Consider the following 16738-nt stretch of genomic DNA (forward strand, 5'->3'; position numbering starts at 1 on the left):
CCCGCGTCAATTGTGACCGACAACGGAAAGCAATTTGACAACGCGCGCCTCCGGGACATATGCGAACGATTGGGCATTGGCAAGACTTTCTCTTCTCCCCGCCATCCACAGGCCAACGGTCAAGTCGAGGCGGTCAACAAGATGATAAAAGAGAACCTGAAGAAGATGGTTCCCATATTTGCTCGCTTACCCCTCTCGACGGTTACTTGTGTGGCAGTTTCCTTAAAATTCTTTTCAAAATGGTTGCCACCAGAAGCGGGATCAACACAATCATTCCCCTAGAGAAAGAGAAAGCCATAATGAAAAGGAAAAATGTCGCGACAAAGAAACCTGGTCCTGAAAGCAACATCCACGGGGTTAGGGTATGGGGACTGCGATCCAGTGAACGCGCCGATGGTCAAGTCGGAGGTGCAATCGCTGGGTCATCAGTTACCCCTGAGAATCTATCCCTCTCCGCCGTCAGAAGAGCCATGCTCAAGAAAGCCGCTCTCTCGATCACCGACATTACAGGAGATGTAAGCTCCAGCAATTCGTCTGAGGAATGAAGAAAAGATGACGATGCTCCAGAAGAAGAAACCCTCACCGGTAAATCTCCCATGGAAAGCCCTCACAAGGTTGTACAAGGTAATCCTGTAGCCTCTGTCACCTCTATTGATAATCCTAGGGATAGGGATTCGCTACCCCATGTTCAAGAGCCTACTCCTGTTGATGCCATTGGAGGTATTCTGGGTTTGAGTAAAGAAGTCGCGAAAGTTGTGCCAACATCTTCTCTAGGGCAAGAAAGAACGATTAATCAAGTCCAAGATGTTGGAGAGGACATTCTTGCTTCTCTGAAGGAGAAAATTCGGAAAGATGATGACGTCTGCTTAGCCACTCTTCTGTCGGAGAAGAGAAAGAAGAAAAGAAAGGTGATGGAAGAAAGTGTTGCTGCCACTCCCATCCTTGCTAAGAAGAAGATGAAGAAACCGGTAAAAATGGGTTTGAACAAGAAGAAGCTGAAGGGAAAATCTATTGAAAAGACAATTCCAGATGTTCTGAAGGATATAGAGGAGGAAGAGGAAGATGCCCGTCCTGAGTTCGTGTCCCACATCTCCAGGAAATCTGTTGGAGGCCAAAAGCTTCCTAAGGATGTTCCCGCCGCTCCTCTTGATAATGTCTCCTTTCACGAGGAAGATCGCGTCAGAAAATGGAGGTATGTCTATCACAGAACTATTTTTCCGGAAAAGGAACTGTCTAAGGAAGCCCAGAAGATTGATGTGATCATGGAACTTCTGTACGATGCTCAACTCGTCAAAACTGTATCTGGGGTCGGGCCTTATTATCCTAAGCTGGTGAAAGAGTGTATAGTGAATTTGTCCTCTGAAATTGACCAGCCTCATCACCCTGAGTTTGGGAAAGTCTACGTTCGTGGCCACTGCTTTGATGTCTCCTCCACTGCAATCAACGAGTTTCTGGGAAGAGGAAAAATTGTCACTGCCGATCGACTTCCCTCCTTGGATGTGGTTGCCAAAGAACTCACTAACGATGAGAAGAAGACTTGGCCTACTAAGGGTTCTCTGCCTTCCTCAGATCTCTCGGCGAAATACTCTGTTCTGTACATGATTGGGATTGCGAATTGGGCTACTTCCTCTCACGGTTCGAGCATCAAGTCAGACCTGGCATGCCTCATTTATCAGATTGGTACTCGGGCATCCTTCGATTTTGGGGAGTTTGTGTTCAATCACCTGGCCAAGCATGCTAAGTCTTACGCCGTGAAGCTTCCTATTGGCTTCCCCTCTCTCTTGTCTGGTATGTTGGTGGCTCAGAACAGAGATCTGCTAAGGGCTGATGACATTGCTGGTAAACCTCCTAGTGAACTCTCCCTCAGTCCTAAGTTGTTTGAAGGGAAACATGCCAGAGATCTTGTTATGCCTTCTGTCGCAACTTCTGTCTCCCTTGGTCGTACCATCAAAGTTGCTCCCCTTTCGGAAAATGCCAAGAGTGATATCCTCAAAGGCCTGTTGGAAGAAGTTGATGCGCTCAAAGAAATCATCGACATCTCCTCTCGAAGGAAGACCGCTTGTGAGCATCTTATCTCTGTCATGACTCCCCCATCTACCACTGAAGGTGCATCTACCTCTCAGCCGAGTCATTCTGCATGTCTTGATGATGAAGATACAGAAGATAATATCAGTAGCGATTCCCAGGACCCTGAAGGCCTTGCCAACGATGTTTCTAATCCCTCTAGTTGATGTTAATTTGTTCTGGTCTGTAACATCTAACTCCTTTTTAGACATCTTTTTGTTGGTTTTTCGCTACTGTTTCTTGTATTTCAGACTGAGTGTTCTTTCCGGATGGTTTGTAAGACAGCTTTCTTGTACTATTGCTGATTAATGATTTGTTGTTGTTCTAGTTCTCATTCCTTTGCAGTCTGTTGCTCCTCCCTCTATATTGGTCGATCCTTGCCTTTGGTATTATTTTGAGGCAATCAGGGGGAGAGGCGTCATGAGGTCATTTATTTTGAATCTCTTCTCTGGTCATGACGCTTGTATGAGAACTGGTCCTGGAAGTGCTTGTCTAAAAATAGCCAAAGGGGGAGATTGTTGATACGTTATTTATTGGCTTTATTTTTTAGTGCAATTGTGAGGAAAGATGTCGGTCGTTATGTTTCCTCTTCTGGTATGACATCTTTCCTCCTGTGTGCAGACTCTTTTTCAGGCAAGTTTCCAGTTTTGACAGATTGCTTCACTGATGACTTATTGCTGAGTTATTGCCTCGCTACTGTCTTCATTACGAGATATCTGCATCGCTGGTGACTTCATTGCAAGATATCTCTCGCTGCTGTCTTCATTGCACGATATTCGCCTTGCTGGAGACTTTACTTTGTGATATTCATTTGAGGCCGGGTAAGGAAACCCGAGATACCTTCCAGGAATGTACAGCTGCTATAAAAGCCATGTGCTTCCCCTTAGCAGCCTCGACGCTTTTGATAAAACACTCAGAGCTCTTAGACGTGCAAGACCGGCGGACTGGGAGGTTGTGTGTTTTGTTGATAGCGGTGTTTTCTCTCAAACACTATTCCACAAAGATTGAGTGTCTGTGAGAGTTGGGTTTTGTGTTCTCGTGATTGAAGGTTCACGTACTGCTGAAGACTAAAGGTCATCCGAGCTAGGAGGGTGCTCGAAGGGTGGAATTGAGACGGAGCTCAAATTCAGGGGGAGTCCCTGACTAGGTGATCACTGGCGGTAATAGTCTCTAGGTTTTTATTGATTTGTTGATTGTAATCAGATATAAACCTTGTGTGTACTATTCACTACAAGATAGTGAAAACCTTTCCACTGGCAGCATGCCCCAAGACGCAGGTGTGTTTCACCGAACTGGGTAACCATATCGTGTGTACTTTGTTTACTACACTGTTTGGTTGTTTATCCATAATCTGTGTTCAAGCAAGTTGTCGGACACATTGTCAACACATTGTGTGCGATATCTTGTCTTAGCGACTAATCAGAATTTCAGACAACTTGCTGAAAATCTTTCCAAGGCTTAAGAAAGGCACATCATCTCGCATGTCGATTTGGTCCCAAGAGCTAAGTGAATACGGGATGTAGTTCTAGCAAAAAACAACTGTTAAAGGCCAAGCATTGGCCGATTTCGTACCGGAATTCTTGTACAATCTAAGAATGGAAAATAAGAAAGAAGAGACCACTGCTGAAGCATTGGTTAAAAAGAGAAAGAGCGACCCGACGGGTTCAATCATAAAATTACACGTAGACGTAGCATCAAACGCTCGGGAGGTTGGCGCCGAAATTAGTAAAACGAATCCTGACAAGAAAAAGCTAAGATATGCCCACCACTGCTAGAGTTCAAGACCTCCAATAACAAGACAAAATATGAGGTCATTATCATATGACTAGAATTGGAACACAATTTAGAAGGTGAAAACATGCGCATTCAAGACATGTTGGGTGATCAAGCGTGTATAATATTTAGACAAATTTGAAAAAATTAATGTTCTTGTTACCAATTTAAAACTAAAAAAGGCATTATAAAAGATTAATTTGCTTACTTGATAATATCAACAAAAGTTATACAATATCTACTTGTGCCTGTAAATATGCATTCAAATTGATGAAATTACAATGGTGCGTGAACAAAGTTTACAGTGGTGGTGTGTAGTTATAAACTATCTCGCATGTGCTACGAAAATAATAATTAATGTAAATTATATTGTTGACTTTACTCTGTTGGCTTCAATAATTAATGTATCTGAGTAATGGGTCTCATGTGAGTGTGACTATACATGGGAAACGATTGGGATAATCGAAATTTACGTATAGAAAAAACAGTGGTCACCATATACTAATTAGTAATTACGGTTGAGAAAATTCATGTGCTTAACAATCATGGAAAGTTTGAATAATGGATGAATCACCTTCTACATATTGAAGATAATAAAATAATAACCGAAACACACCTGGATTAAGTATACATTACTGTGTCAATTAATTACTCCTAAATTAAATTGTACGATTCGTCTATCTTCTCATGTTTGACCAAATTATCGAATTCCACTGACATATACTTATTAAATTACAAGTTGGGAAAGTTTACCCACATTAATTTCCACATTTGTTATAATCTTAATGGAATTTCAGTCCATAATATGAACAAATATAGCTGTGGGTGTTTGTGCCAAAAAAATCATATTATAAGGTCAACTGTTGTCTAATTATGTAGAAGCTTAAGCCGTGTACGGTGGTACTAGTTTTGATAATAATTGAAAAATAGATTTAAATGTTCAATTATTTTTATCGGCTATGGTATCTACTATTACACCTACGTATGGCTCTACGCTGGGCAATTATTTTGTCACGTTATGATCAACTATACATCTATAATGATTGGCATAATATAGCATTGATATGTTGCGATAATGGCATGTTAGTTAGTAATTGGTACACAAAATGTTCATCAAGAAATTGACTTTTCAACCAACCACATATTTTTCACCATAATAATGCAACCAACACTATTATTAATTTTTGTTTATTGCAACAAAATGTGCCAAACAGTACTTTCTGAACGCACTCAGGTTTGTTATATTTTTTATATTTGTCTACAAGAATTTTGTGAGGATTGACAAATTAATATATTGTTACAAAAACGATCATACGAGAATCCTAGCATACGGAGCAAAAATATATCAAGCAAGATGATAATTATTGGCGAGAATCAAATGTGTTTATTGTAAGTGTCCTGTAATCAAATGAATTTGCAGTTGCATGCTAATTTGCGATATATATCCACTCGTATGAATACAAATTATATCATATATGCATGTATACAATTTTAAATTCTAATGAAAATACAAATCTCGTATACTTAATGAGGTAGTCGTTCAATGTATAGGAATACATGGTATTGATATATTATATTATCATTTTTGTAAATCATTATTCAAGAGTTAGTCAAATCATTACAAAAAGAAGGAAAAACATAAAACAAATAGTGACATTATTGAAGGAAAGGACATCCATGTTCTCTCTGTGTACTAAGATGTCAACTTGTGGGCTCACTATTATTTAAGATTTCTTAATCTAATCAATATAAAATGGATTTCACATGAAATTTCTTGATAGGTGCCATCTTCCACGATCTTCAAAGCACGCCAAAAATCTGTTAAACAAAAAGAATACCAAATCAATTAATACCAATAAATGGTCATGCAGAGATATCAAGGCAAAATTTTGTGCGTTAGAAATAATTTTGAGAGGGCATAGCATCGGATACCTTCTAATTTTACTGTGGAAATAATTTTGAGAGGGCATAGCATCGGATACCTTCTAATTTTACTGTGGCTAGTTGCTTCATTACGCAAATTGCATTAGAAAATTTTACTTCCGTCAGAGCAACAATAGTTCTAAGCATAAAAAAAAAAAATAGAAAGAAAAATAACGAACAACAAAAACAACCAAATTTAAGCACCCCCGTTGAATAAAAACATATGCTCATCATCCATTAACTCAATTATCAGAAGCTGGATCCAGAGAAATAATTTGATTTTGTGAGACGCTATTTGATATGAAAAATTGAAAAGAAAAATAATAATAATCAGGGACAGATCAAGGTAATGCCATCCACCCAAACAAATATAATATAAAATAAGAAGAGAATTCAAAAATGGATAAATTTAATCATTACCCCTTAATTATAACACCTGGAAAAACTCGTATCTTACCTTTTATTTTTCTTACAACTTTTACCTTCAAACTTTTTTGTTTGTTTCAAAACATATCATCCGAATAATATTTAACAGAATTTAAGGGTAAAATTGTATTTTCATTTTTTTTATCATTATTAATATTAAAAATAAATATTTAAATCATATCTTTCATTTTTTTTAATCATTTGTAATATTAAAAATCAATATTTAACATAATTTACTCTCTCTTTATTTTTTTTAAACACAAAGACACGAACATTATAATTTTTTTCAAAGATAATTAAACAAAAAAGAAAAAAAAAATGGAGTCATTAATTCGAAGTCTTAGGATGTTTGAATTTTTTTTTTATATATATAATTTTTTTCTTTGTGTGTGTTCAAAAGAAAAGAAAGAGAGAAGATGTTTTAAATTTTTATTAATCAATATACATATATATATATACACACATATATATATATATATATTAATAATAGTGTTTTGATAAAAGTAAAAAGGTATTAATAACATATATTAAAGGTATATTGGTAAATTCTATTTCAAACTTCTTTATATGGTGACACATGTCTAACTCTGTTAAAAAATAGACGGAAGGAGTAAAGTTAAAACATTTGTAAAATTTGAGGAGAACGGTTGTAGGAAAAAAAAGGTAAGATATAGGTTGTTAGGCCAACTCCAATGGTACGCCAAATCACCAAATTTGGTGGGATTTGGGCTCCAATCGCACGGTAAATGAAACGCTATATATAGCGTTATACACAGTGTCACGCCATATATAGCGTGGCATTGTGTACACGCCAAATGGTTTTTTTTTAAAAAAAGTATTTTAATTATGCATTAAACAAAAGTTTTACATATATATATACTTATATTTACCCTTATTAATATTTATATAACACCAAAACTCATAATTTGACTACAAAAACACATTAAAATAAAATTCAATAAAACTTAAAAATTTAAACATAGGTTACAAAGTCCAAATTAAACACACAAAATAAACTAAAAACAATAGCATAATTTCAAAATATATAGTAAATACATAAAAACATAATTTAAAAGCCTGGAAAATTATTTCCGGTTCCACCCAATAAATTATAATACTGAGTAAAATCTTCATTTTGATCTCTTTGAACTTGTTCTCCATTAGCTTGATCTTCTTGAGCTTGATCTTCCTGAGCTTGATCTCGTTGATAATTAGATGCTCGATATTGAGATCCATAATATTCAGAACCTCCTCCTTGTTCTTCATCTTGGGTTGTCTGTGCTCTTTTTTGCATAATTTTTTCTTTTTCTTTTTCAAGAAACACACGCATATTTGGATCGGATACAGTATCCAAATTCATAAATAAAATTTTATTCTCTTCCTTCATTTGAGCTAGCTCAATCTTTTTCTTCCGAAGTTCATTTTTTTGTCTTTGAAGCTCAATTCTATCAAAACTAGTATCTTTAATAGATCGAACAAGATTATTGTTTTTCTCCATCATTTTTTTAAATTCTTCTCCCTCTTTTTGTTGTCTCTTTGCTTTTTTTTACACCCATTGACCTTCCAGATAAATTGCAAGTACCTTCTTGATCGTTCATGTTAAGATCAAAAGAATTCATACCGGGGGTTGCCGGTGACTCGGTAGAAAATGATGACGATGAAGGAAAATTAGGACCCGGTGACTCGGTGTTTGAGCTGCTATTAGCGAACTTCTCAATTCCTTTTAGGATGGGCCAGACATGATCGAATTTGAAGCCTTTCTTGTAATCTTTATCGTCTACCAATAACATATTCGCTTGAGTTAACTATTACATATTGATAAGAGAATAATGTTAAAAAAGTTAGTAAGTATAAAAAAAAAAATGTGAGTTCATATTATCCACAAAATATATACTTACAATGTCTTGTTCCGAAGCACCGCTGGGATTCTTATTTTCAATCTGGTTAACACATCCCCTTTGTTTGGAAACAGCTTTAAGAATGGTTGTCATTCTACTTTCTAAAGATCTTCGTGGTCTAACTTTGTGGATTCCATTTGAGTGGTAATCTGCTTCAATTCTTGCCCAAAATTGATCTTTTTTTTGGGAAATCCCTATGATTGGGTTTTGATAAATATCAAGATAGATATGACACAAGTGCATATCTTCTTGAACAGTATATGTAGGACCGCGACTTGAAGTCATGTTTTGAGGAAAGAATTGAAGGATGAGTTTGTGAGAAAATGAGTTGAAGAATGAGTTTGTGATGAAATGAGTTCAGGAATGTCTTATTTATATAATGAGTTGATGAACACAATGCCACGGCTAGATTTTAGATCTAGAAATTCGATGCTGTAGATTTGTTTGTTGGTTTCTGATAATGGTAAGAGACAAGACGTGACAACATAATGCAACGTGTTGTCGGTCCGTCTCGGACCGACGAGAGCTAAGGCATCGCTTAGATCCACGCGACCGGTGCGAGGACCGCACAGCGGCTACCGGCCGGCCAAGTGCCGTCCGGCCAGCTCCCGGCCGGCGGCCGCCCGGCGTATGACCGGCCCAAGACCGGCGCTGGCCAAGGCCGGCTCTCCAAGGCCGGCCCTCCTCGGCCGGCGCTCCAAGGCCGGCCCTCCTCGGCCGGCGCTCCAAGGCCGGCCTTCCTTGGCCGGCGCTCCAAGGCCGGCCCTCCTCGGCCGGCGCTCCAAGGCCGGCCTTCCTCGGCCGGCGCTCCAAGGCCGGCCCCCCTCGGCCGGCGCTCCAAGGCCGGCCCCCCTCGGCCGGCGCTCCAAGGCCGGCCCTCCTCCATGGCTGGCCGGCCTTCCAAGGCCGGCCCTCCTCCATGGCCGGCCGGCCCTCCAAGGCCGGCCCTCCTCCATGGCCGGCCAGCGCTCCAAGACCGGCCCTCCTCGGCCGGCGCTCCAAGACCGGCCCTCCTCGGCCGGCGCTCCAAGACCGGCCTTCCACGGCCGGCACTCCAAGGCCGGCCCTCCTCCAAGGCCGGCCCAACCTTGCTCACTCGGCCAAGGGGTCTTCAAGCCACCCCTTGGCTGCCTATAAATACAAGGGTCCTTCCCTTGGCCCAGGTAATCCGAATTTGAGTACTGAAACGCTGCCGAACTCACAACTCGCTCGTTTCTCTCAACTCTCGACCCCTAAACACTAAACCTCGATCAACCACCTCAATCCTACTAATGTTGAGCGTCGGAGAGGTAAACAGAGGCAACCCCTCTGTTTCCCCTTTGTAGTTCACACCTCTTCGCTTGTGTTTCAGGTGCTTGGACGAGATAGACATTACAGACAGCTAAGGGACGACTTGAGATATCGAGTCCGACACGCTCGAGCCGGAGTGAGACCACTTGGTCCGGCCTTGGGTCTAACCATTTCCGGTTCCTAAATCGTTGTCCGAAAAACAGCGACAACATTTTGGCGCTAGAAGGAGGGGATCTCTCGACCTTGGCGACGCATTCCCTCTACCAGTTTTCTCCCTTCGTTCTCACGACTCTCGAGAGATGAGTCATCTACCCACTACCTCCGCGGGTACCCGAGCGACGAGCTCGAGGTACGACCTCCGAAACCTCGCGCACCGTCTTGAAGGGCAACCTCGCGATAGCGAGAGCCAGCCCCAAGACCCGGTGAACGACCCCGAGGCCGAGCTCCGAGAGGACACGGCCCGGCGGCTCGCGGAGCTCCTTGACCGTCCCGGCGTTGACAGCTCCCTCATCGCCGGTCTCCTCGGCTACGACGTCGAGGATCGATCAGCTCAAGATTACTCCGACCCCGAGTACGTGGAGGAGTCGAGGACCGACGAGGCCACCCCTAGCCTCGCTCAAGCGCGACCCGAGAGGGCCAACGGTGCGTTGGCCGATCCTTTGTGCCCGGCGCGACAACAGGCACGGTCACAGTCCCGGGGACTCGCCCCCTCGGTCTCAAGAGGTGGCCGGACACGGCCCCTCGCCGAGGAGAGAGCGACTCTGGTCGACGATGGTGCCGATAGCCGAATCGCTCGCCGGACGACTCGGCCAAGGGCGACCTCGCCTCGTCACGCACCAAGCGTGGACCTTAGAGAGCGCTTGACGGCGCAGAGAAACTCCCGAGGGGAGGATCTCCGCCAAAGGCTAAATTCTCGAAGGGACGCGCTCCCCGCCGCAACTCTTGGCCGACCTCAGGCCAATGTCGTGGACCAAGCGTCCAATGAACGCCGACCGGTGACCCCCGTGGCCCCGACGATTGGCCCTGCCAACGGGCTTGATATGGTCACAATGATCCAGAGCCTCCAAAACCAAATCATCGAGATGAGGGAATCAGGGAGGCAAAGGCCGTACGGAGGGATCGAGGAATCATACTCTCCCTTCGCCGCACAGGTCCTCGCGCAGCCATGCGTGGGAAACTTTAAGTTACCGTCCATCCCCCCCTATGATGGACGCACGGACCCCCACTACCACGTCCAACACTATGAGACGTGGATGACGATGCAAGGGCAGACGGACGCCACCCTCTGCCAAGCCTTCAGCCTGACCCTCACAGGGTCGGGCTTTGAGTGGTTCCAAAGTTTGAGGCCTGGAAGCATCCCGTCCTTCCGGGCCCTGCGAGAGGCTTTCCTCGCTCGCTTTGCCACGCTTGTGGCACAAAAAAAATCGAAGACCCACCTCCTCTCCATTCGACAGGGGAGAGATGAGACGTTGAGACAATACCTCGCCCGCTTCACCGAGGAGTCTCACAAAGTCGAGGGCTTCGACGACAGGGACGCCATCACGGCGATTACCGAGGGAGTTCGCACGAGCGACTTCCTCAAGTCCATTGTCGGGCAAGTCCCGCGAGACATGGCGGAGCTGATGACGAGAGCCCGCACACATATGGGAATCGAGGACTATCTCGATGGCCGCGATGGCCGGAAGTCAGGAGGACAAGGTGGTCGCCACCGCGAAGAACGGGACGAAGATCGCCCCGACCCTCAAAGCAAGAGGAGCAAGGGAGGCCGTGCCCCTAACGGTCGCCCCCTCTCCGGTCCGAGATCGTCGCACGTTGATAACTTCCAAGCGTTATCGACGTACACCCCGCTGAACACTCCGCAAGAGCGGATCCTAGCTCTGCACCGCGACAAGCTAGGAAGTCCGGCTCCTCTAGCGAAGGATCCCGCGAAGAGGGATCGGAACAAGTTCTGTGAGTACCACCAGGATCACGGGCATCTGACGTCCGAGTGCTATCATCTTAGGCGTCAGATCGAGGCCCTGATTCAAGTCGGGAAATTAAAAGAGTATGTCCTAAGAACGGTCGGGGCGGCCACGGTGCACGAAGGCCGTCCACGGCGGGGAAGAAAGGGTCCGGCGACGGTGACTGACATGAACCAGGCAGCGATTGAACAACCGGAGAGCTCACAGCTGCATGTCGTGGGCTAAGCCCGTCCCCTTTTCTCATTATGTCATTTTATTTCCGGTTTTAAGACAATCTCGAATTTCAATAAGGCCAATGGCCCAGGGATGTAATTTTTGACTATTTCCGTATGGTAATTAGATTACATTTCACCTTGTTGCATTATAATTTCTAGTCTCCTCTACGAGTACACAAGAAACTCGGGGGGCTAATGGGAAACAATGCTCAACGAAACTAAAGCTCACTCGTTCAACAAAAAAAAAAAAAAAAAAAAAAAAAAAAAAAACAACAACAAAAAAGACGTGCTAATCGATTATGCCTTCGTTGGCAAATCGAGAACATAAGACGCGCACAATACAACAAAGACGTGCTAATCGATTATGCCTTCGTTGGCAAATCGAGAACATAAGACGCGCACCATACGACGAAGACGTGCTAATCGATTATGCCTTCGTTGGCAAATCGAGAAAAGTAAGACGCGCACTAAACGACGAAGACGTGCAAATCGATTATGCCTTCGGTGGCAAATCGAGAAAAGTAAGACGCGCACAAAACGACAAAGACGTGCAAATCGATTATGCCTTCGGTGGCAAATCGAGAAAAGTAAGACGCGCACAAAAACGACAAAGACGTGCAAATCGATTATGCCCTCGTTGGCAAGTCGAGAAAAATAAGACGCGCACAAAACAAAAAAGACGTGCTAATCGATTATGCCTTCGTTGGCAAATCGAGAAAAGTAAGACGCGCACTAAACGACGAAGACGTGCTAATCGATCATGCCTTCGTTGGCAAGTCGAGAAAAGTAAGACGCGCACTACACAAAAAAGACGTGCAAATCGATTATGCCTTCGTTGGCGAGTCGAGAAAAGTAAGACGCGCACCACACAAAGAAGACGCGCAAATCGATTATGCCCTCATTGGCAAGTCGAGAAAATAAGACGCGCACGACACAATAAAGTCGTGCTAATCGATCACGCCCTCATTGGCAGATCGAGAAAATAAGCCACGCACGATCAACCCGAAACAAAGGCCGTCCCTCGCGACACACAAAGGCCGTCCCTCGCGATGCGCGAAGGCCATTCTTCATGACACGAACCCGAGAGCGTTCATCCCGCATCCGTATAAAGGCGTAGATTTTGAGTTTCCACTCGATCTACGCTCGACCGGAAACTCGGGGGGCTAATGTTGTCGGTCCGTCTCGGACCGACGAGAGCTAAGGCATCGCTTAGATCCACGCGACCGGTGCGAGGACCGCACAGCGGCTACCGGCCGGCCAAGTGCCGTCCGGCCAGCTCCCGGCCGGCGGCCGCCCGGCGTATGACCGGCCCAAGACCGGCGCTGGCCAAGGCCGGCTCTCCAAGGCCGGCCCTCCTCGGCCGGCGCTCCAAGGCCGGCCCTCCTCGGCCGGCGCTCCAAGGCCGGCCTTCCTTGGCCGGCGCTCCAAGGCCGGCCCTCCTCGGCCGGCGCTCCAAGGCCGGCCTTCCTCGGCCGGCGCTCCAAGGCCGGCCCCCCTCGGCCGGCGCTCCAAGGCCGGCCCTCCTCCATGGCTGGCCGGCCTTCCAAGGCCGGCCCTCCTCCATGGCCGGCCGGCCCTCCAAGGCCGGCCCTCCTCCATGGCCGGCCAGCGCTCCAAGACCGGCCCTCCTCGGCCGGCGCTCCAAGACCGGCCCTCCTCGGCCGGCGCTCCAAGACCGGCCTTCCACGGCCGGCACTCCAAGGCCGGCCCTCCTCCAAGGCCGGCCCAACCTTGCTCACTCGGCCAAGGGGTCTTCAAGCCACCCCTTGGCTGCCTATAAATACAAGGGTCCTTCCCTTGGCCCAGGTAATCCGAATTTGAGTACTGAAACGCTGCCGAACTCACAACTCGCTCGTTTCTCTCAACTCTCGACCCCTAAACACTAAACCTCGATCAACCACCTCAATCCTACTAATGTTGAGCGTCGGAGAGGTAAACAGAGGCAACCCCTCTGTTTCCCCTTTGTAGTTCACACCTCTTCGCTTGTGTTTCAGGTGCTTGGACGAGATAGACATTACAGACAGCTAAGGGACGACTTGAGATATCGAGTCCGACACGCTCGAGCCGGAGTGAGACCACTTGGTCCGGCCTTGGGTCTAACCATTTCCGGTTCCTAAATCGTTGTCCGAAAAACAGCGACAACACAACGGCTAGATTTTAGATCTAGAAATTCGATGTTGTAGATTTATTTGTTGGTTTCTGATAATGATAAGAGACAAGACGTGACAACACAATGCAACGGCTAGATTTCAGATCTATAAATTCGATGGTGTAGATTTATTTGTTGGTTTCTGATAATGGTAAGAGACAAGACGTGACAACACAATGCAACGGCTAGATTTTAGATGTAAAAATTCGATGGTCTAGATTTATTTGTTGGTTTCTGATGATGGTATGGATCTATTTTTTCCTCTATAAATGATGAGTTTCATACTTGAAAATTTTCATCATTTCTTCACCGTATACTTCTTATCCTCATAAAAAGATGAATTCTCAATATGGTAGTTCATCTTATATATCATCTTATATACCATCTTCTTCTTCTTCATCATCTTCTGCTTCAGATAATGAATTTTATGAAGATCTAGAAAACAAAGTCATATCTCAAATTACTGAAAACAACAATTTTATGCTAAATCGTATGCTAAATACCCAAGATTCTCATCGCGGATCTGTTCCTGGTCATGTAGTTATTAACCGTGATCGGGAACAAGCCGCTCACAATCTCTTCAATGACTATTTTGCAGAGAATCGTCGATTCCTAGAGACGATGTTCCGACGAAGATTTCGAATGAGCAGAGCTTTATTTCTTCGTATTCATGATGTTGTGCAAAGGCATGACAATTACTTTGTCCAACGAAGAGATGGAGTCGGTAAACTCGGGTTGTCTAGTTTACAAAAACTAATAGCCGCATTTCGAATGCTAGCGTATGGATCACCAGCAGATTCCACCGATGAGTATATCAAAATAGGCGAGTCTACAACTTTGGTGTGCTTGAAGCGATTTTGTCGTGCCATGGTCGAGGTGTTTGGAGGCCATTATCTTCGAGCACCTGATGTTAATGACGTTGCAAGGCTACTCCGCATTAACGAGCGTCGAGGATTTCCACGTATGTTGGGTAGTTTAGATTGTATGCATTGGAAGTGGAAAAACTGCCCAACAACTTGGGGAGGTCAATATGCTGGACGTAGTGGATCTCCTACTATTATTCTAGAAGCAGTAGCTGACTATGATCTTTGGATATGGCATGCATATTATGGTCTACCGGGATCTAATAATGATATAAATGTGCTAGAGGCATCCCATCTTTTTGCTAATCTTGCTGAGGGTAATGCTCCACCGGCCAATTAAGTCATTAATGGAAAATAATTTAATATGGGTTATTATCTAGCTGATGGTATATATCCAAAATGGTCGACCCTAGTTCAAACTATTCACGATCCCCGTGGCCCAAAAAAAAGTTGTTTGCAATGAAACAAGAAGCATGTAGAAAGGATGTGGAGCGTGCATTTGGAGTATTGAAGTCAAGATTTGCAATTGTGGTCGGACCATCCCGCTTATGGAGTAAGAAAGTGTTACATGATATCATGACATCGTGTATTATTATGCATAATATGATAATAGAAGATGAACGCGATGTTTTTCCAACCATTGAAGAACGAACCGAAGTCCCAAATGCAGAAGTTGAGATGGCAGACGATGAAGATGCTCGATTTCAACAATTCTTAGCTCGACACCGACAAATCAAGAATAGAGATGCTCATATTGAACTTCAAAATGCATTAATTGAGCACTTGTGGAACGAATATACTAATTCCGATAATTAGTATGAAGTAATCTGTATTTCAAATGTATGTTTTTTTTTTTTAATTATTTAGATGTAATATGTTTTTTAAGTAATGTAATTTTTATTTCAGAATTTTATTATTTTAAATTTTTTTATTTTTGTTAAACATTAGCAAGTAATAAATAATTTAATCACGTAATTAAAAATAAAGACACTATAATTATTTATTTAAATATTTGTTAATAAAAAAGTGTATAGTTATAATAATATAATAATGGTGAATAGTATTTTTAGTGTGAAATTTGGTGTTGTGGTTGGAGTTGGAAAAAAATTTGGTGCTAAATCAACACAAAAGTTGTGTTGATTTAACACCAAATATAGTGTCATGGTTAGAGTTGGCCTTACAGGTGCTATAGTTCAAGGGGCAAAAATGAAATTTATTCTTAAAAAATTAATAATGGTATGATCTTTTGACATGTAGAAGTTTAAAAAAGATGTTAGAAAGCTTTAGAAAAAAAATATTGCTTTAATACTTATGATATTATTCTTATGACTAATTTTTTTTTTTTTTAAATTCTCATTATATATGTTAGAAAGAGTAATTTTATTTGTATGGCTAAAGTTATTATTAAATACAGTTTTTTAATGACATATTTATCATTTAGTGTAATTTTTCATGACATTATCATAAAGTTAGAAAATAAATATTGCTAATAGACAATAGAAAAAACCCTTCTATTTAGTCTTATTTTTAGATAACCTCTATATATGATCCAAGAAAGTGAATGAGCGAGGGATCATAATTTTATAGCTTATAATATTTTATTTTATTTATTTATTTATTTTTAAGTTTTATGTCTCTATTTACCAGTACAGTGTTCATATTTGATCTTCGTTTAACCTTAATTAAATAACCATTGGTGTGAAATTTAATAATAAATATGTGGCGGAACGGTAATTCTAACATTAAAGTCTCGATCAACAGATTAATTGAGCGTTAAGCACACGCATAGAATCTAACCCTAAATAAAGGATCCAATATAGTGGCTAGTGTACGTATTATATTATTAAACTTAGCATAGAGGGACATGCCCATATAGCATAACTAATAGATTTGTGCACCTATTTTCAAATGAAATTATTATTATGAAGATATTTATTTTTATGCCTCGTGAAGTTGCTTTTATGATGTAAATTTCATTAGGCCTGTGTGTTATTACATGAAAATTACTTTTATGGGTCGATCATAAACAAAATATTAATCTATATGTTTATCTTTAATGACTATTACAAATATACACATGTCAAATAAAAATTATATCTACGGCAACAACCAAATGAAACACACATATACACACAAACACACACACATATATATATATATATATATATATATATAT

The 16738-nt window shown here is 42.6% G+C and overlaps 2 pseudogenes; one reads left to right on the plus strand and one right to left on the minus strand.

Annotated features, from left to right (window-relative positions):
- Positions 1 to 7255: 7255 nt before the first annotated feature.
- LOC149402320 (uncharacterized) lies at positions 7256 to 8369 on the minus strand (annotated as a pseudogene).
- Positions 8370 to 14035: 5666 nt separating this feature from the next.
- On the plus strand, positions 14036 to 14920 carry LOC149402321 (uncharacterized; annotated as a pseudogene).
- The last annotated feature ends 1818 nt before the right edge of the window (positions 14921 to 16738 follow it).

This window comes from Urtica dioica, chromosome 3 (genome assembly GCF_054948205.1).
Source record: "Urtica dioica subsp. dioica isolate 48M chromosome 3, U.dioica_male_clone48M_v1_H2, whole genome shotgun sequence".
NCBI lineage: Eukaryota > Viridiplantae > Streptophyta > Magnoliopsida > Rosales > Urticaceae > Urtica > Urtica dioica.